The sequence below is a fragment of the Ceratotherium simum genome, chromosome Y, assembly GCF_057802395.1.
Source record: "Ceratotherium simum simum isolate JZ-2026a chromosome Y, ASM5780239v1, whole genome shotgun sequence".
NCBI lineage: Eukaryota > Metazoa > Chordata > Mammalia > Perissodactyla > Rhinocerotidae > Ceratotherium > Ceratotherium simum.
Window position 1 is genome coordinate 6,994,637 of NC_141941.1, and position 20,945 is coordinate 7,015,581.

Sequence of the window (20,945 nt, forward strand, 5' to 3'; positions counted from 1 at the left end):
CATCAGCCTCCACCAGACCACTCCTAACAGTGGAAACGGTGTCCTACTTGCAGCTCTTGTTTCAGCAGTTCAGCAAAGCGACAAACGCTGTTTACAGACCTGCCGGGCTTCTCAGGAGGGCCCCCCGCATCTCAGGATGTCCTCCTCCAGCCGTGGCACTAGGGTCAAAGATGTGAGTCTGAAATCCACAGCCCGGCCCACCTTCTCCAACACGAGGACCAGAAAGGATCTCTTGACTGTTTTCATTCACGGGGAGGGATGAGGCGTGGGTAATTACTGGCAGACAGTGAATATAAACCTAACCCCTACCCCCCGGGAACTTCCAAGAAAACCAGCCAGCAAATGAAATCAGGTTGAAGGAGTGGAAGCGATGGAGAGAAATGTTCCAAGTCACATAACAGGTTTATGCTACTTCGATTCTTTCTCAGGCCAGAACTGCAATTCGGATGGTCTGATTTGCCAGCCTCAACATTTTGGTGAACATCATTTCCTCCATTACCTGAAAAGGTGGAACGACATAAAGTCACACAAGACTTGCCTTTGCAAATCAGATGTGGGTTTCTTTTGTTTTAATATTTCTGCACTTTATTGAATGAAATTATAAGTAGGGCAATTTCAAAAAGAAAAGAACACAGAATTGCGAGCTTTTTGAACACCCACTAGTCAAAGTCCAAATTTAGAGAAATAGTTGAATTCTTATAAGATAATTAACTTGCACACACACACACACACACACACACACGCTCTCTCATTTTTACCATTTACCTCTCACAACTTTTATTAGAGTTAAGTTTGTCTCCTACTAGAATATAAGGTTCTACAAGGTAGGGCTGTGTCTTATGGTTTCATTTTTTCCCCTACAGATCCATAAGATGTACTCAATAAATGTTTGTTTGAACAGAATTAAATCAACATTACTAAAAGAGTTTTCTTTTCAGTTTATTTTTGCTAGAGGATCCACGGAATTGCCATCTTCTCATTGCTTAGGAAGTGACAATTGTATGAAGTGAAATAATTCCTAAAATCATCTAGACCCGTAAGAAGTAGTAACTAATGCAATTTGAAAAGAAAGTCGGGTCATTCTTTTCATACAAGTTTCAGTTTTCAATGATTTTAGTATAAACGTATCCCGACAAAATTTTTACCTGCTTGTGAAATTTATTTTTCCAATTGGTGTTTCCTTTCTAAAGTATTTTACAGGGCAAATAAAATATACACCTCCACGCTTATAACTCCATTCCTGTCATGTTTGTGCAACTTCTGAAATTTGCACACAGGTTCTGGCAATGCTGTTTGCTTCACGCCCACTGAACTGACAGGTAAAGGAATCTAAAGTGTTTAAACCTGAATGATTTTTTGAGGTTGTAGCAGAAAGATCTCTTGCAGGAGAAAAAAACCCTTATCTTGTCTGCTTGTACAGACTCTGACACAAATACATAATTTAGAGGGGAAAAGCTTAAATTAGCACATGTATATTTTTGAGCTACATTAATTTTACGTATAACCTCTAATGCAGTGTTGGCAATGGTCCAGTGATGAAAGTAGCCAAGCGTTATTATTACTGTTGTATTATGATCCCCTCCCTATTAACAAAGCGAAACTCTGAGTTCGGGGGATTGCATGATTTGACCCATCCACTAGGCTATCCAGTGGCAAAGCCAGGTATCCAGGCTCCACGCTCTGTGATCCGGTGTAAAATATTAAACCTGGATCCTTCCCAAGCCTAAAAACGCTTTGTCGAGTGTGCTTAATTAGAAACTAGATCCTGGGAACTCAGTGCAAAATGAAGCCCTTGGAACTGACACAGGGAAATGAAACATTCACCTGTGGGGGCGGGGAAATCTTGCTGTGGTTCGGGGAGCGGGAAGTGGGCGGCCTTGGAGTCCAGGGCCCTGCCGGGCACATCACAAAGCGTTCTTGGTCTCGCTGGAACAAGACGTTCAAGCCGCAGGAAGCAGACATTCCCAGCCTGAACTGGCCTAGGGGATTTCTCAGGGCGCTGCCTCGGAATTCCTTTGCCCCCTTTTTCTTCTTTCTGTCCAAATCCTCTGTCTTCTTCCCCTAAGTGGGCAAGAGATGGCATGAAATACTAGATAGATCTCTCCTTAGTCATTTCGTTTTGTTTTATATTTTCCTTCAAACAGTTGTTTCTAATCCTCAGCTCCTACTTTAGAACCAGTAGTCTCTGATCCCTTCCAGTTTAGTGTTTTTCTGGGATGGGGGCCAAATGTGTATTAGGTTGGTGCCCCTTCCCCATCCCTCCTCCTCTGGGCCCCCCAGCAGGACGGCAGAGAATGGGAAAGTGCTGTGTGTGCAATGCCAGGGGCTCCGGCCGTCTTCCAGCTGTCCACACACCTGGGGGACCACAAACGGGAGGGGCAGAAGAAGAGGAGGGCGGCTTTGGGGTGAGTAGCCTCCTTCAGAGGAGGACACCCTCAGCCCCGCCCCGGGTCCCTGAATTCCCTCCTTGCCAGCGGCACTGTTCTCGACCTGAAAATATTTCCAGAGTCTCTGCTGCCGCTCCTCTAGAAACACATTTTCCTCCTCCAGCTCCTTGGACAAAGTCACTGAATGACCTCCTGCAAATGCTGTGATGATGTTGTCCCTCACAAGGGCTGGAGCAGGAGCCCCCAACCATGGCAGCAGGCTCACCCTGTCCCCCAGGGGGCGGTCAAGTTAGCATGCCCACCAAGGTGCCTGCAGAGGGAGGGCCTGGCCGGGGCTATGGGAGAGAGTGTGCAGCCAACCCAGAAGGAGGGCAGGGGCTGGTTCCAAGAAGTGTGAACCCTGGGGTCCTCTGCATCTGTGGGGGCTGCCCTTGGGGAACGTGGACACATCCTGGCTGGGGAGGGAAGTCTCGGCTGGTCTGGGATTGCTATCCACTCCCCTCTGTGCCGCTGGGCACATTTCATGTCAAATAGTTGTTACAACCAAAATCGAAAGCCCTTAGTGGAGTACTAAAGAGAGAGAGAAGAGGAGGAAGAGGAGGAGGAGGGAGAGAAAGAAGGAAGGAAGATTGGAGAGAAAAGAGAGAGAGAGAAAAGAGACAGAAAGGAAGCAAGAAGAGAAAGAGGAGAGAGAGAGACAGAGAGGAGAAGAGAAGACAGACAAATGAAGACAGAGAGAGAGAAGGGGAGGGAGGCTTGGAAGCCATCTGAGCTGTCATCCCAGCCGGCGGAGAGGGTCCCTCAGCCCCTCAGAGTGCAGCCCAGCCCGGAGCAGCTGGAGCCTGTCCTCGGAGGCAGCTACCCCAGACGGAGCTCACACACTCACCACACTGAATTTTCCTCCCTCCACCTAGGAGAGAGAAGCTGCGGCCCAGTCTCCCGAGCAGCAGACGCTTGACTGCCGATTTCCTCCCTGTAGGTAATGAAACTGGCTCTCAGGATGATCAGACCCCAGTCAGGTGACTTTGGCCCGATGGAGCCAGGGGCCTGCTGAGCCTGGCACCCCCACTCCCTGGACCTTGTCACTGCTCAGCTTGGCTCAGGAGCAAATGCCAGGCTGTGGTCGGGAAAGGAAGAGACACAGGGTCTTTGGAACCACAGCCCACCTCCACCTCTTCTACTCCGCACTCCTTTTGCCTGAAGTTGGCCAACTGCATGTTTTCATTTTGGTGAATGTGCTACTCGGCTAACTTTTACCTGGTGTAGGGACGGCTTTGAATACCAGTCATGGTTGAAGAAGCTCTTTCCTTCACCAGGGGCCCTATCCCATTGGAAACGATGTGTCTACTGGGAGGTAGTGCCTGTGGGTCAACCCACTCAACAGCTCAGGAACCTTTCCAGGGTCTGTCCTGCTCCCAGACAGTCTGATTCAACTCTGGTGAAGCAACACTACACAGAAGATATGGTAACTGGATGAAACGCAATGCCTGTACCCACATGTTGCCATAGAGCAGCCACAAATGAAGGTGGTTTCAGTCTCCTGTAATGATCCACTTCAGAACGGATGTATTGGGCACAGAGAAGACTAAGAGCCACTGCTCAAGTTCTTTCAATGGATGTGGTGGACACACTCTCAGCTGATTTCCAGTGTCAAACCCTTGTGTGATCCCCTTCCCTAGTGCAGGTGGGCGCCATGCTTGCTTCTAACCGATAGGTGAAGGGATTTTTCCAGATGTATTTAAGGCCCCAAATCAAGGGGCCAGATTGAGTTTGCCAGATTTTGAGTTGATCAACATCAAGATTATCCTGAGTAGACCTAACTGAATCAGGTGAAAGCCATTCAAACAAGGTGAGAGACTGTCTTTCTGTTGACAGCTTTTAAGAAGCAAGCATCATAAGTCCTACAGCCACGAGGAAATGAATTCTACCAAGAACCTCAATGAGCTTGGGTGAAGGTTCTTCCCCTGTTGAGTCCCCAGATGAGGATGCAGCCCAGCTGACCTATTCACTGCAGCCTGGGGAGACCCAGAGCAGAGGACCCAGGCATGCCATGCCTGGACTCCTGACCCCAGACACTGGGAGATAAGATGTGTATACTTTGAAGGCTCTAGGTTTGTGGTAACATGTTACTCAGCAATAGAAAACTCTTGCAGTGGAGAAATCCAAAGGGCCACAGACATGCTTCCTTCTTCCCTGAGCTAGGAGGATGTCTTGATGTGGCATGCGTGGCCACCACAGCAGCTTCAGAAGACCTTTTGGGGTACCCAAGGGTAGCTGCCCTCAGAGGGCTGGATTGGCTGCAGAAAAGCTGTGTACTGCTCTGCTTGGCCCTGGGCAGCGGCTTTCTTCCCCACACAAGCTCTCTGGGGCACCTTCTATCCAGCCTGACTCCCCGGTTTTCAGTCTTCTGCCCCCTCATGGAAGTGTCAGGACACAAAGGACTTCACCAATACTTTGGCCACCAGGAAGTTCGATGGAGCACCCCCATGACAGACATTATGCTATGACCTGGTCATATCCTGAGGAGGTGACTGGGAGGTCTGGTGACTTGCTCAAGGCTGTGTGGCTCTGATGAGCGGAGCCAGGACCTGCCGGTGTTTGTCAGTCTCAGGCTCTGCTCTTGGCCTTAACACCCTCCTGCTCACAGCACCACCAAGAAACTTCATTGGAATGATGTCATCAAACCCATGTTGGGTCTGCTCTGAGGGAAGCTGAGAGGGTCCTGAGGGAGACTGGAAGTCGTTTTGAGGTCTCCTGCACTGCACATGAGGTAACCTTGTAGGAGGAAGGAAGATCCCCAAGGCATGATGCTATCTGTCAATCTCCCTATGAGAACGGGTCCTAGTCTCCTTGACATGTTGGGTCTACTCAGAGAGGATCTGAGTCACCACCAGATTTGGGGGAGGCCATCTATCCTGATGGAGTCCACTCTGTGGCAAGTGTTGCATGTCAACACGATGGAGACTCAACCTCATTCCAGAAAAGGAACTCAGAGGAGCCAAATCTTACCACAGCTTTTGCTAAGCGGACAGCCTGTGGACAATTTGGCCATTCTTGTGGATACACGGTTGGACCAAAATGTACCTGGAAATTAGACCTCCAAGGATGCTCAGTTGCTCACAGCCTGTGAGCAACCCCATCCATTTGGGGCTGCTCATAGGAGGGAAATGGAAACCACCAGATGCTCGCAAGCAGACAATGCAGCTGGGAGCTGGGAGCAGTAAGAGGTCCAATCCTTTGCTGAGGAGGGCCACAAAGACATCTGAAGAGTTGGCAGACCCAACTCTGGGGACTGCCATGATGCATGCTCCTCCGGGCAGCTTGGTCTCATATGAAGGTTGAAGAATATATGTATATATCACAATAGCCATTAGAATCCACAAAAGCAAAGAGAGAGAGTTTCCCTGGTGGACAAGGAGTTTGGGAGCCCATGGGACAATGCCTGAGAGATACACAGGCAATGTTTCCACTCAGTTCTACCTGCTCGTCTGCTCCCTTCCAGTCACAGGATGATGGGAGCTGAGGACACACACTGAACTTCATCGCTGTGCTGAGTAGAAGCCCTGGGAACACGACAAAGAAGGTTCCACAACCACCACTGGTACAGGGCAGAGGTTCTTAACTGGGCAATGGTGTGCCAGGGGGCATCTGGCAATGCCTGGAGATGGTCTTGATCGTCACAACTGGGCAGAGGGGGATGAACTACTGTCATCTAGTGAGTAGAGACCAGGGATGGTACTAGACACCCTACAAAGCACAGGATGGCCCCATGCACCAAAAGACAATCCAGCCCCACATAGCAGCAGTGCCAAGAATAAGAAACCCTGCTCCAAGGCAAAGCTGTGTCTTATTCATTTTTAAAAGCTTTATCCCAACCAGGGCAATTTTGTCCCCCACTCCCCAGGGACACTTGTCAATGAATGCAGACATTGTGTGGGGAGGGGATGCTACCGGCATCAAGTGGGTGGAGACCAGGGATGCTGCTCCACACCCTGCAATGCTCAGGGCAGCCCCCCAACAAAGAATGATTGGCCCCGAATGATAGTGCCGAGATGGAGAGACCCTAGGTCCCTGCTACTCAAAGTGAGGTCTGTGGACTGGCAGCATTAGCGCCATCTGGGAGCTGGTGAGAAATGCAGAGTCTCAGGCCCCATCCAGCCCCATGGAAGCACAATCTGCAGTTGGACAAGATTGCCAGGTGGCGTGGGCGCGCAGTGTTGTTAAACAGCATTGGTCTTGGGGCCCGTATGCAGGGACTATGCATTCCTGAAAGGGATGGGTACATAATCAGATTACTTGTCATGGAGCCCTGGCTGGGGCGTAAGTCTTCCTCCAAAAAGATAGTGAAGACAATTTGTGAGGAGAAAACTTTGATCTTCTTTTCAAATCCTTTATACCTGATGCCACTTTTAATCCTCTTCCTCTTTATGTCTCTTTCCCTCGATTTTTTGGTTGTTCATAGGTTTTTTTGTTTGTTTATGACAGCTTTATGGAGATATAATTCAGATACAGTGAAATTCACCCTTTCAAAGTGTACAATTCAGTGGTTTTTTCATATATTCACAGGGTTGTGCAACCACTATCTAATTCTAGAACATTTTCGTTACTTCAAAAAGAAACCCTTGGGCCGGCCCTGTGGCTTAGCGGTTAAGTGCACGCGCTTCACTGCTAGCGGCCCGGGTTCGGATCCCGGGCACGCGCCGCTTCTCCGGCCATGCTGAGGCCGCGTCCCACATACAGCAAGTAGAAGGATGTGCAGCTATGACATACAACTATCTGCTGGGGCTTTGGGGGGAAAAAAATAAATAAATAAAATCTTTAAAAAAAAAAAAAAAAAAAAGAAACCCTGGGCTGGCCCCGTGGCTTAGTGGTTAAGTGCGCGCACTCCGCTGCTAGCGGCCGGGGTTCGGATCCCGGGCACGCACCGACGCACCGCTTCTCCGGCCATGCTGAGGCCTCGTCCCACGTACAGCAACTAGAAGGATGTGCAGCTATGACATACAACTATCTACTGGGGCTTTGGGGGGAAAAAATAAATAAATAAAATTATAAAAAAAAAAAAAAAAAAGAAACCCTGTGCCCATTAGCCATCACTCCACAATCTCCTACCCCCCCACCCCCCCCACCCCCTGCCCCCTGCCCCTGGCAAGCACTAATCTGCTTTCTGTCTTTATGGATTTGCCTGTCCTGGACATTCCATATGTTATGGGCTGAATTGTGTCCCCCTAAAATTCATATGTTGAAGTTCTAATTCCTAGTACCTCACAATGTAACCGAATTTGGAGATGGGGTCTTTAAAGAGGTAATTAAGGTAAAATGAGATCCTTAGGGTGGACGCTAATCCAATGTGACTGGAGTACTTATAAGAAGAGCAGACGAGGACACAGACGTGCACAGAGGGAAGACCATGCGAGGACACAGGGAGAAGACGGCCTCTACACGCCAGGGAGAGAGGCCTCAGGAGAAACCAGCCCTGCCCACACCTGGATCTCAGACTTCCAGCCTCCAGGACTGTGGGGAAATAAATTTCTGTTGTCTATGACACCCAGTCTGGGTGCCTTGTTATGGCAGCCCTAGTAGATTAATACACTGTATCAATGGAATCATCCAATATGTGGCTTCTTGGGTCTGGCCTTCCCTCACTTTCTGACTGGTTGATACCCCTCCTCACTCCTCATCCCAGCCCTCACTCTCCTCCTTTTTATCCCTCTCTTGGGGTCTCATCAACTTTCCTCTTTGAAAAACCTCTAGTTCCTGGCTGCTGTTACCAAAGAGTCCCAATGGCCCCTCATATCCTGGGACAGCTGCAGGAAAAACCTAAAATATTAAGGCAGAACCGAGACGCTAATTTAATTTTTAAGATGTAAGGTTATAAGTGATCTAAACCTAGTGACTCAGAAACATAAGTTATGGCATTTGCAAATGCATTTCCCTACCACTTTCATTTTTTAGTGAAAGATTATTTATTTCCAGTTCTCTTTATAAATGACTTAGTATTTTCCTCCACAATATTTTGGATTATATTCAAGACATATCATATACATTTTCATGTAATTTACTGTTGCAAATAAAAAAGAAATTCTGCTTAGAGATCCTATGTGTATATATCTGATGAATTTAAGGCAATTCTCCAATTTTGATGCAGCAATTGTGTTCAGCCAGTGAAACAGAACAGTGGAAGATACAAGCTAAGAGATTTACTGCAAGGACTAAGCTTATGCCGTTGTGGGGGCTGACTAGGCAAGCCTGAAATTTGTAGGGTGTGCAGTTAGGAAGGGCAGGCTGGAACTCTCTCAGAAACTGACTGAAACTACTGTCCCAGGAGAAATTACTTCTTTTTCAGACAAACCTCAGCCCTGCTCTGAAGGCCTTTTACCTGACTGCACGAGGCCCACTCAGATTATTCAGGATAGTCTCTCTTGCTTAAAGTCAACTGATTATGGACCTTAATCACAACTAGAAAATACCTCCACAGCAACACTTACATTAGTGTTTGTAATGGGTTGAATTTTATCCCCCCCAAAAAGATGTGTTCAAGTCATAACCCCTGGTACCTGTAAAAGTGACCTTACTTGGAGATAGAGTCTTTGCAGATGGAATCAAATTAGGATGAGGTCATACTGGATTAGGGTAGGCCCTAAATCTAATGACTGGTGTTCTTATAAGAGAAAGGAGAGGGAGATTTGGCTACACACACACACACAGAAGAAGAAGGCCATGTGGGGCCAGCCCAGTGGTGTAGTGGTTAAGTTCTCACTCTGCTTCGGCGGCCTGGGGTTTGCAGGTTCAGATCCTGGGCTGGGACCAACGCCTCGCTCATTAAGCCATGCTGTGGGGACATCCCACATACAAAATAGAGGACAATGGGCACAGATGTTAGCTCAGGGCTAATCTTCTTCAAGCAAAAAGAAGAAGATTGGCAACAGATGTTAGATCAGGGCCAATCTTCCTCACACGCACACACAAAAAAAACAGAAGAAAGCCATGAGGAGATGGAGATGGAGATTGGAGTGAAGCAGCTACAAGCCAATGAACACCAAAGGTTGTCAGCCATCACCAGAATCCAGAGGAAGCAAGGAAGGATTCTTCCCTAGAGCCTTCAATGGGAGCAGAGCTCTTGGGAACCCTTAATTTTGGACTTCTGGCCTCCAGAACTGTGAGCAAGTAAATTTGTGTTGTTTTAAGCCACCCAGTTTGTGGTACTTTGTTACAGCAGCCCTAAGAAATGGACACAGTGTTTGAGCGAATAACTTTGGACTGTGGCTTTGCCAAGTTGACACATCAAAAGACCATGACACCTGCATTCCCTTCCCATCCCTTTATCCCAAGCCTCTTCTCCTCCACTGAGCTCATATTCTAGTTGGTGGAAAAGATAATTTGAGCAAATGAACATGAACATGTTGGCCCACAAAAGAGAGAGTGATGGAGAGGGAGAGCGAGGGGCCCTCATCTTGACAGAGTTCTAACTGCTCTGAGGGCCCTGGGGTAACCAGAGGAGGAACAATTCCCGAAGAAGAAAGGGGATAGGAGCAGGCTGGACCATTTAGGGAACAGCCCTGGCCAGGCGTGGTGGGGGTGGGCAGGAACCAAGTTAGTGCAGGGAATGTGAGAGGAGATCGAGTCTCCCACCTCTTATCAATTTTTAATTGTCTTTAAATATACAGGAGGTCTGGCCCCGTGGCTTAGCGGTTAAGTGCGCGTGCTCCCCTGTTGGCGGCCCGGGTTTGGATCCCGGGCGCGCACCAACGCACAGCTTCTCCGGCCATGCTGAGGCCGCGTCCCACATACAGCAACTAGAAGGATGTGCAGCTGTGACACACAACTATCTACTGGGGCTTTGGGGGGAAAAAATAAATAAATAAAATCTTTAAAATAAATAAATAAATGTACAGGAAACACATGCATGTATCTATCCTCTGTCTGTATGGTTTAAATTTTTTATGTAAAAAGTTTTTCTTGTCTCCTGCCCAGATGTCACTACTGTTCTCAAGTCGTTTCATTTTCAGTTTCTTAAAAATGTGATAGTGTATATGTGAACAAAGAGAAGTGTTTTATATTTAAAAATAATTCTCTCTCAAGTCAACTGAAATGGAACATTCTAATTTGTTTAAGCAAAGTTTTTAAATTTTAGAATAGTTTTGGAGTCACAGAAAGTTAGGGCTGAGAATTCCCATTTACCCCTCACCTCACCCAGTTTCCTCTATTATTGACACCTTAAATGTCCACAGTACATTTGTCACAACTAACAAGTCCACCTTGGTGCAACACTATGAACTAGACTCCAGACTCTATTGGGATTTCCACAGTTTTTCCACTAATGTCTCTTTTTGGTCCCAGGATCCCAGCTAGGATACCACGTTGTATTTAGTTGTTACATCTCCTCCAGGCTCTCTATCCTTCCTTGTTTTGATGATCGTGACAGTTTTCAGGAATGCTGGCCAGGTATTTTGTAGGATGTCCTTCAACTTGGGTTTGTCTGATGTTTTTCTCATGATGAGACTGGGCTTATGGGGTTTTGCACATGCTTAAGTTTTTATTTACATATCATTGCATGTATAATGTTTCAACAAACAGTGTATTTCAAAACTAGAATCCTCTTTATATAAAAACACAGAAAGCCATGCATTCACCATGTCATATTCTTAGCTCATATGTGAAACCCTTCCATTTTCAACTTCTCCATTCTGGGAAGAACTTTAACACTTAAAAATTCAAATGACTTTGGAATTATCTAGTCATCTGAAAAAGTTATTTTAGTCATCTACGGAGATCTCTGCAAAGGAAAACGACCCTTTTTGGAGCGTACTTCTTGTTTTCCCATTCAAGAAAGCATTCCTTACTTTCGAGCCACTGGTCAGACAATTCCTTGGAGAGCTTCTGTCTGCCGAAGTCAGGCACACACCTGAGTGACTGGACCACTGGGCGGGGCGGGGGGGGGGAGTTTTATCCGAAAGAGTTATTTCTAGAAATGTGACTGATTCTCATTATCACCTCAGAAGCGTATTAAATGTTCTTTCCTTCCCCCCTCCCTTGAGGACATTTTAAGAATCGTACGTGACATGGATCTGATCTTATCGAATGGCTGTGATCTAGTGAAAATGACAACGAACAAGACTTCCTCACACATGTGCTGGAGAAAAGCCCCGTGTTCTAATTCCATTGAGTTTTACGGTGCTTTCCATGAATCTGCTGGGTTTTCTTTTCTTTTCTTTTTTTTTTTTTTTTTGAAGTCAAGTTTATTGAGGTGTAATTTACATAACAGTAATCTCCATCCTTTTAGTGTACATTAACATTTACTATGAGTTTAGACCTACATTTACAGTCCTGTAACCAACGCCCAAATTAAGATACAAAACAGCTCAGTCACCCCCCCAAAAATTCCCCCTAGCCCTCTATAGTCAGTCTCTCTCCTGACACCCAACTCCGGCAACGAATGATAAGTTTAAAGCCGTATAAATGCAAGCATGGAGAATGTCACCCTTTGAGACTGGCTTCTTTCACTTAGAGATTTACATTTGGGATTCATCCATGCTGTTGCACAGGTCAAAAGCTTGATCCTTGGGGGCCGGCCCAGTGTCGTAGTGGTTAAGTTCTTGAGCTCAGCTTTGGCGCCCAGGGTTTGTGGGTTTGGATCCCAGGCATGGACCTATGCACCACTCATCAAGCCATGCGGTGGAGACATCCCACATGCAAAATAGAGGAAGATGGGCACAGATGTTAGCTCAGGGCTAATCTTCCTCAGCAAAAAGAGGAGGATTGGCAATGGATGTTAGCTCAGAGCCAGTCTTCCTCACAAAAAGAAAGAAAAAAGCTTGATCCTTTTCTGGGTTTATTAGTGCTCCACTGGGTGGATATACCGCACTTCATTTATCCAGTCTTCTGTGGAAGGACATCTAGGTTGTCTCCAGGTTTTGGTAACTCTGAATAAAGCTATTTGCCTACAGATTTTTGTATGAACCTATGTTTTCTTTTCTGTTGGGTGTATAACGAGGAGGGGATTGCTGGAGCATATATGCACATGACATATATCTGATCTTATCTGGTGGCTGTTCATTTCGTAAAAACAACAACATCAAAAAGGCTTTATGACAAAGCACCGGGAGAAAAATGCAAATATTCCACCTCCACGTAGGTTCACCTGTGCTTTTCTTGAACCTGCTGGATTTTCTTTGTCAATGTGGTGTAGGACTCAACCATGTGGGAGATGATTTCTGTGCAGCAACTATTTATAAAATCATCCTCTCTCCCATGCTTGTTCTGTACAGCCAGTTTTAAACAAATTTTAAACACGACATGCAGAAGTGGAAACAAAAGGAGGGAAAAACCCCTGGAGAACTTATAATGAAACATGGTTACCAAAAGAGAGAGGGAGGAGACACGGCCTTTTGAAAATTATAATCTCCTGTTATTTTGTAACCATAACAGCCCTGTATTATTTGGGGAGAATTGGAACTCTTGCCTGGGGCATGCACTTGGAGTAAAGCCAGGCAGCCTTTTCTGTTGTTTTGGGTGTTGCTGGGTGGGTGGGCTCTGAAATTACTCACTGTGTTAGGTAGGCCATGAGTTTTGGAATCACAATTGCTGGATTTGAGTTGGCTCTGCCCCCCTTTTAGTGTAAGCCACTCTACAAGGCCACTCTTGAAGGCAGAACATGGCCTCCTAAAGGTGTCCATGCCCTATGCCCTGGAACCTGTGAAGATGTCACCTTCCATGGCAAAAGGGACTTTGCAGATGTGGCTAAATTAAGAACCTTGCAATGGAGAGATTACCCTGGATTATACAGATTGGCCCAATCTAATCACCAGGGTCTTTGAAATTGGAAGAGAAAGGCAGAAGAGCAGGTGGGAATAATGCAATGTGAGAAGGACAAGATCTGAAGGAGGTCACACGCCAAGGAATGTGGGCTCTGGACACTGGAAAAGGCAAGGAAACAGATTCTCCCCTAGAGCCTCCAGAAGGAACTAGCCCTGCTGACACCTCGATATTAGCCCAGCGAGACCTGCTTGGGATTCTGATCTCCAGGATGGTCAGATAAGAAATTTGTTTTAAGCCCCTAAGTGTGTGGTAATTTTTTTTTTTCCCTGAAGAAGATTAGCCCTGAGCTAACATCTCTGGCAACCTTCCTCTATTTTGTATGTGGGTCGCTGCCACAGCATGGCTGACAAGTGGTGTAGGTCTGCCTGGGATCCGAACTCTCGAACCCCAGGCCCCCGAAGCAGATCTCTCTGAACTTAACCACTACACCACTGGGCTGGACCCTGTGTGGTAATTTTTTTTTTTTTTTTGAGGAAGATCAGCCCTGAGCTAACATCCATGCTAATCCTCCTCTTTTTGCTGAGGAAGACCGGCTCTGAGCTAACATCCATTGCCAATCCTCCTCCTTTTTTTTCCCCCAAAGCCCCAGTAGATAGTTGTATGTCATAGTTGCACATCTTTCTAGTTGCTATATGTGGGACTCGGCCTCAGCATGGCTGGAGAAGCGGTGCGTAGGTGCACGCCCGGGATCCGAACCTGGGCCGCCAGTAGCAGAGCGCTCGCACTTAACCACTAAGCCACGGGGCTGGCCCCTGTGTGGTAATTTTTTATAGCAGTGGTAGGAAACTGATTCAGCCACCAAACTCCCTGAGACTCAACTTTCCTCCTCTGTAAAATAAATATGATCATAATTGTATCTCCCCAACCACTTCATAGGTGGTTATGACAATGAGTGACGTTATCTTTGAAAATGTTTGGAAAACTATAAGAAAACTAATAGCTCCTATGGCCTCAGTTCTCCTATGGCCTCGGTTCTGCCTTTGCCCACCAGCATCTGCTCCTATCAGGATATGTTGAATTTCTTGAGTCCCTCTGATGACCCTTTCCCTCTCTGAGTGGGTAGCTGGCCTGAGGCCCCAGGTATTTCTTCTAAAATCCATCGCCATCCACAAACAGGATGAGCTTGGTTCCTAAAGATAATCTATGCTTCTTTTCAGCATCAATTTCCTCCTCCTTTTTCTTAAATGTGAAAAAAAAAAGGTATTCCTTAATTTAACTTATTCTGAAATTTTTTTGAAAATATACTACACTAAAGAAAAAAAGTTTCCAAGGAAGAAGTGAACAAGTTATGTGAGGAACTGTGAATCATTCAGTCTCCTACATCAAGGGTCAGCAAACTGTCTATAACAGGCCAAAGAGTAAATGTTATTATACCTCATGGGCCATAGGTCCATTGTAGCTACTTCATTCTGCCGTTGCAGCACTGTGAGCAGTAACAGAATGGGCGTGTTTGTGTTGCAATGAAACTTTATTTATGGGCACTGTAATTCAAATTTCATATAATTTTCACACAAAGTATCATTATTCTTTTGATTTTTTTCCCAATCTTTTAAGAATGTATCCTTAGCCTGGGGGTCATACCAAAACAGGTATGGGAGCTGCTATCTGCCAAAACCAGTCCTAGAACAGAAGCTCCATCAGGGCAGGGAATTTTGCCTGTTTTGTTAATTACTCCTTCCCAGTGCCTGGAACAGCATGCCTGGCAGGGTGAGATGCTGTCCTTATGGAAAATTTTGATCTTTTGTTCATCATGGAGTTTTATGCATTAATTTTGAGTTTAAAATTATGACATTATAATATTATTCATCTTGATGAATAAGTTTTTGGTGCCCCCTTAATCTCACCTCATCCTAGTGTTCTGGACCACGTCCCATGGGAAGGGGTCCATGGTGGTGGCATGACTGAGTCCAGGTAGGCAGAGGGGCAACAGAGGACCATAGATTCCAGCTTGCACATTCTCCCTAGGCAGGAAGGTCCCAGGGAGAGATTTCAGGGTCTCCATGAACTTGCACTAGGACAAACTCTGCAGCTTTCTGGTCAATAACCACTAACTGAAATCTAGCATTTCTGACAACTACAAATACAGTATGGAGGACGAATGACAGTAGCCATTAATGGTATCTTTAATTTTTTACCAATTTGTCATCAATAGAAGTCCGATATATTTTCAGAGCAGGTTAGAGTGGAAGCAGATGTTGTTTACACTCATCACTACTTTGAAATGACAGAAGTTATTAGAACCACCTCTAGAACTTTCCATTTGAATTATTGACAAAGAAGCACATGTATTGCTACAGTAGAATTTTAAAAAAATATTGGATATTTATATTTTGACATAATTGGGTTACTTTGTAATTCTATGTATTATTTTATGCATTTAGAAATAATATTCACTAAATTACCAGAGAAAGTCTGAAGCACAGAAATGGATACAAATCCCATTCCTCAATCTCTTAACCTCTTGGGTCCAGTCTTCTCTGAATATTGGACATAAAAATCTCTCCCCTCCAGTATTACTGGGAGAATCAAATTCGATACTGTGCATGAACATCCACATGCCACATACAAGGTGTTTTCAGGATTCAAAAGATATAAACTGAATGTGATACTCCAAATGGAAAAAAATAGCAACAAATCACGTGCATCAGTTTGGTAGGGCTGCCATAACAAAACACCACAGACTAGGGGCTTTAAACAATGGAAATTTATTTTCTCACAGTCCTGGAGGCTGGAAGTCTGAGATCAAGGTGTTGGTAAGGTGGGTTCATTCTAAGGCCTCTCTCCTTGGCTTGTAGATGGCCGTCTTCTCCCCGTGTCCTCACATGGTCTTTCTTCTGTGCATGTCTGTGTCCTGATCTCCTCTTATAATGGCACTAGTCACATTGGATAAGGGGTTACCCTAATAAGTGCATTTAAATTATTTACCTCTTTAAAGGTTATATCTCCAAATACAGTCACGTTCTAAAGTATTGGGGGTTAGGATTTCAACACATGAATTCTGGGGGGAAATAAGTCAGCTCATAACATCATATTAAAAAAAGGATTGAGTACCTACCCAGGTCAAGGGAGCAGAAGGGGCTTTCACCTGCCTTGTCTCACACCCATGGCAGGTGACAGACCTCTTTGTCCTCACTCCTCCTGGTTACTTCTCCAAGTAGGACCTCACATGCTACCACCTCATACAACCAGCTCCCTTCCTAGTTTTGATTCCAGTCTCTCTAAGGAAAATTAGAAGCAAAACTCCAAAGCAAAGAAAGGCCAAATGTTTGTAAGTGAAGTTGGAAAGTACACGCCCCTTCCTTGTTTCATAAGGGAAGCTCATGGGGGACACTTACTCAAAGCAAAGACACGCTCTATAAACATCAAGAGAAGATCATTGCTACATCGAGCACGTTTTCAAGTATCTTGGGAGAGCAAGAGCGTACTTCCATTCAGCCTATACATACATCTGGAGGTTACCAAATGACACTTCCATGTGCTTCCCATACTAAAGTAATCTGGGAAACAGATATGAATAATTTGCTAATCAGGAGAGGGACTTTATGCATAGCAAATAGTAAACATCATTGCCTTTCAAAGCAACCTTGGACTTTGTTTTGCCTTTTCCATTTGCACCTGGGGATCTGTTTGTACTATCTGGTCTTTCTTTTGAGTGGATCACATATATCAGATGATAAATTGGACAGGGATCTTATTTGACCTTTCCCCAATCCCCTTGCTAAAGAGATGATCAGATCTTTTCAAATATCGTCTAGTTGGTAAAACAGAGCACACAAGGGGCAGGCATTAGGATTGTAATTTAACAGTGAGACAAGTGGATTCCAGAAGTCTCAGTCATCCTTGGAGCCTCAGGGCTTTCTGAGTAGGCCAGTCATAGAAACAAACACTGGCCTATATGTTACAAGTCTTTGAAAATAAGATGGGCCTGGGGAGAAGTTAGATATTGGATTCAATGAACACTGGGCAATAAGTCTCGTGAGAAGTTTAATACCTCTTCCTACTGTCTTTTTTTCCCCCGTAAAAACTAGACCATTTTTTTAAAGAACAGTTTTAGATTTACAGAACAATTGAGCATATAGTACAGAGATGTACCATATATACCCGCATACACAGTTTCCAGTGTTAACATCTTTCGTAAGTGTGGTACATTTGTTACAATTAATGAACCAATATTGATAAAGTCTGTAGTTTACAGTAGAGTTCACTCTGTCTGTTGTACAATTCTATGTTTGGACAAATGCATGAATGGCATGTATCCACCATTACAGTATCATACAGAGTGGTTTCACTGCCCTAAAAATGCTCTATGTTCTGCCTGTTCATCCCTCCTCTCCTATCCCCCTGAAGCCCTGGCAACCACTGGTCTTTTTAGTTTTGCCTTTTCTAGAATATCTTGGGTTGGAATCATATAGTGTGTAGTCTTTTCAGATTGGCTTCTTTCACTTAACAATATGCATTTTATTTTTTATTTTTTTTTATTTTTATTTATTTTATTTTTTCCCCCCAAAGCCCCGGTGGATAGTTGTATGTCGTAGCTGCACATCCTTCTAGTTGCTGTATGTGGGACTCGGCCTCAGGATGAACGGAGAAGCGGTGCCTCGATGCGCACCCGGGATCCGAACCCGGGCCACCAGCATCGCAGCGCGCGTACTTAACCACCAAGCCACAGGGCCGGCCAACAATATGCATTTAAAGTCCTCCATGTCTGATTGTGGCTTGGTAGCTCATTTCTTTTTATTGCTGAATAATATTCCATTGTATGGATGTACCATAGTTTGTTTATCCATTCACTTACTGAAGGATATCTTGGTTGCTTTCAGTGTTTGGCAATTAGGAGTAAAGCTGCTATAAACATTCTTATGCGGGTTTTTGTATGGACATAAGTTTTCAACTTAGTTGAGAAGATACCTAGGAGCACGATTGCTATAAGTGCTGGTAAGACTATGATTAGCTTTGTAAGAAAACGCCAAACTGTCTTCCAAAGTGGCCGTATCATTTTGCATTCCCACCAGCACTGAATGAGGTTCTTGTAGCTCTGCATATGCATATGGTATTGTCATTTTCTTTGGATTTTGGTCATTTTAATAGGTTGTAGCAGTATCTACTTGTTTTAAAGTGCAATTTCCTAGAGATATATGGTGTTAAGCATCTTTTCATATGCTTATTTGCCATCTGTATATCTCATTGGTGAGGTTTTTTTTTTTTTTTCAGATCTTTTGCTTATTTTTAAATTGGATTGTTTCCTTATTGTGGAGTTGCAAGAGTTCTTAGTATATTTTGGATACAACCCTTTATCGGATATGGACTTTGCAAATATTTCTTCTAGTCTGTGGCTTGTCTTTTCATTCTCGTAACATTGTCTTTTGCAGAGCAGATGTTTTTAATTTTAATGAAGTCCAACTTATCAATATTTTTCTTTCATGGATCATGCTTTTGATCTTGTATCTAAAAATTCATTGCTAGACACAAGGTCATCTAGGTTTTCTCCTATGTTACCTTCTAGGAGTTTTATACTTTTGTCTTTTACATTTTGAGTTAATTTTTGTGAAAAGTGTAAGGTCTGCGGCCAGATCAATTTTTTTGAATATGGGTGTCCAGTTGTTCCAGCACCATTTGCTAAAAAGGATCTTCTTTCTCCATTGAAATGGCTTTGCTCTCTGTCAAGGATTCGTTGAGTCTGTTTGTGTGCATTCTTCCTGCCTTTAATGAAAATTTTGGCTACTCCTCAGGAGGAATACGGATAGCATTTGTTGTGAGCAAATTCTTGTATTCCAGGTCCCTCCAGTCAGCAACCAAAAATGATTGCTTAGGGCCAGCGCCATGGCTTAGCCGTTGCGTGCGCAGTGCTCCGCTGCTGGCGGCCCGGGTACTGGCGGCCTGAGTTCAGATCCTGGGCGTGCACTGACACACCGCTTGTCCAGCCATGCTGAGGCCGCGTCCCATGTACAGCAACTAAAAGGATGTGCAACTATGACATACAACTATCTACTGGGGCTTTGGGGGAAAAATAAATAAATAAATAAAATTACAAAAATCATTGCTTAGAACATAGATGTTGGGCAGTCCGTGGAACTCATCGCTGCTGATGTCCTGCATGTTAACCTTTACTTTGATCAGAAGGCACTAGTTCCGTCCGCATTCTATTTTATTTCCTTTTTTCCTTGTTTTCTCCCACCTTTTAAGACTGCGCATTCGAAAAATCTGCAGAACAGATTAAATAAAATAGTCTAATTTACCACCCACCTACCACCCATCTAGCCTTTCAGAAAGAGAAATTTCGGTGATAGTATGATAAACGGAGGGGGTCTCTTTTCCTGTCTGAAGTCTTATCAAGTCCCTTGGGGGTCCTAGGAGTCTAGGATAAAAGCGTTCCACCCATTAGTCGCAAGGAGACCCTTGGGATTATTGGGACATTATCAAACAGGCAAGATGGATTCTGAGCTCCGGTGCATCGTTAGTTACCTAAGACCAGCTGTGTAAACTGGTCACACTGGGTCACAGTTTGGGGCGAGGATTTCCACCACTTTCTCATACTTTAAGTGATTGACATCTGCCAAGTAATCAAAACATACAAAGAGGCCTTTTCACTAAGTTCGGTTCGGAATTTCCAAGCAGCTAACAACAAGCAGGGCTGGCAAGCCAGAGGGCCAGTGGGGCTGCGCCGCTACTCGAGAGTGTGCGGTAGCCGAGGGCCGCGTCCCGGTAAAGCCGAGAGCTGTAATGATGTCAACTTGTTATTTACTTTCCAAATCTGAATGACTGAGCAAGGCGAAAGGAGAATCAATCAACCACAATGTGACCCTACAGGCGGAAAAAATGCAGCGCTCCCACCAGCAGGCGGTGGGGGAAGGGAAGCACGTGTCACCGGGGCAGGGTTGCATCAGGAACTCGCTCGGGTTTTCTGTTGCACCCTTGGTTTTTCGATTGCATGTAACACCTCAGCATCAGTCTGCACAAGCCCAGGGAGCCCGGGAGCAACGACGGGCAGGCTCAAGGGAAGGCCCCAGCACGTCCTTTTGGGGGGTCTTGAATGGCAACTGATACATAATAAGACACAATCTATTCTGCTGATTCACAATTATGGAGACTGTGTAAGTGTATTTTTTATTGATGTGCTCTAATAGTGGTGTAGCAACATTCGTTTTACATCAGTGACGTTTTACAGCAATATTTTGCAGGGTAATTTTTAGGTCTGCCTTTTTGATGAAGGACCAACCCCTTAAAAAGTCACCTCGGGCCCCCTGCCCCCAACAACCAGAACAACAAATGGTCCAGTGTCTCCGAAAGGAGCAAGTGAGGTTACAGTTTAAAATGCTGAGTGTACTGGGCTCTGAGCGCGAAGCTCATTATACACCAAAGGGAGGGGCAAACTTATTTTAAAATAGTCAACAAAGCAGACACCAAAGGTGCTGGGTTGGGGGTGGGGGGCGCGGATATCTGTTTAATTGAATTAAGGCCGCGAGCGGTGAGTAGTTGTCACCAAAGTGGAGGGAAGGAAGGAGCGCTGGGGGACTTGGGTGCACTAGGGCTGGGCCGAGTAAGCCATTGCAACATAAAACACTTTGCAAATGCCAGAGGTCTGAAGTGTGCGGGTGGGGGTCGGGGGTTGAAGAGGCCCGAGGGCCCGGGTCCCCCCTAACCCCCCAGAGCCCCCACATCCGAGCTCCTGGCTTCCACCCGGTGTGTTTGAGTTTCTTTCTCCCCAAGCATTTCTGGCTCTTCCCGGGAGGTGTTTTGCAAAGG

At 45.3% G+C, this 20,945-nt stretch overlaps 1 protein-coding gene across 2 annotated transcripts in view; it reads left to right on the forward strand.

Moving 5' to 3' along the window:
- The first annotated feature begins 20,141 nt into the window (after positions 1-20,141).
- LOC101399607 (transducin beta like 1 X-linked) overlaps positions 20,142-20,945 on the forward strand; it is a 223,322-nt gene continuing 222,518 nt past the window's right edge. Inside the window, exon 1 of one of the 2 annotated variants that reach the window (XM_087427861.1) lies at positions 20,142-20,293. The gene's annotated coding sequence lies outside the window, so the exon portion shown is untranslated. The remainder of the gene's footprint in view (positions 20,294-20,945) is intronic. The other variant, XM_087427863.1, reaches the window with a different exon arrangement.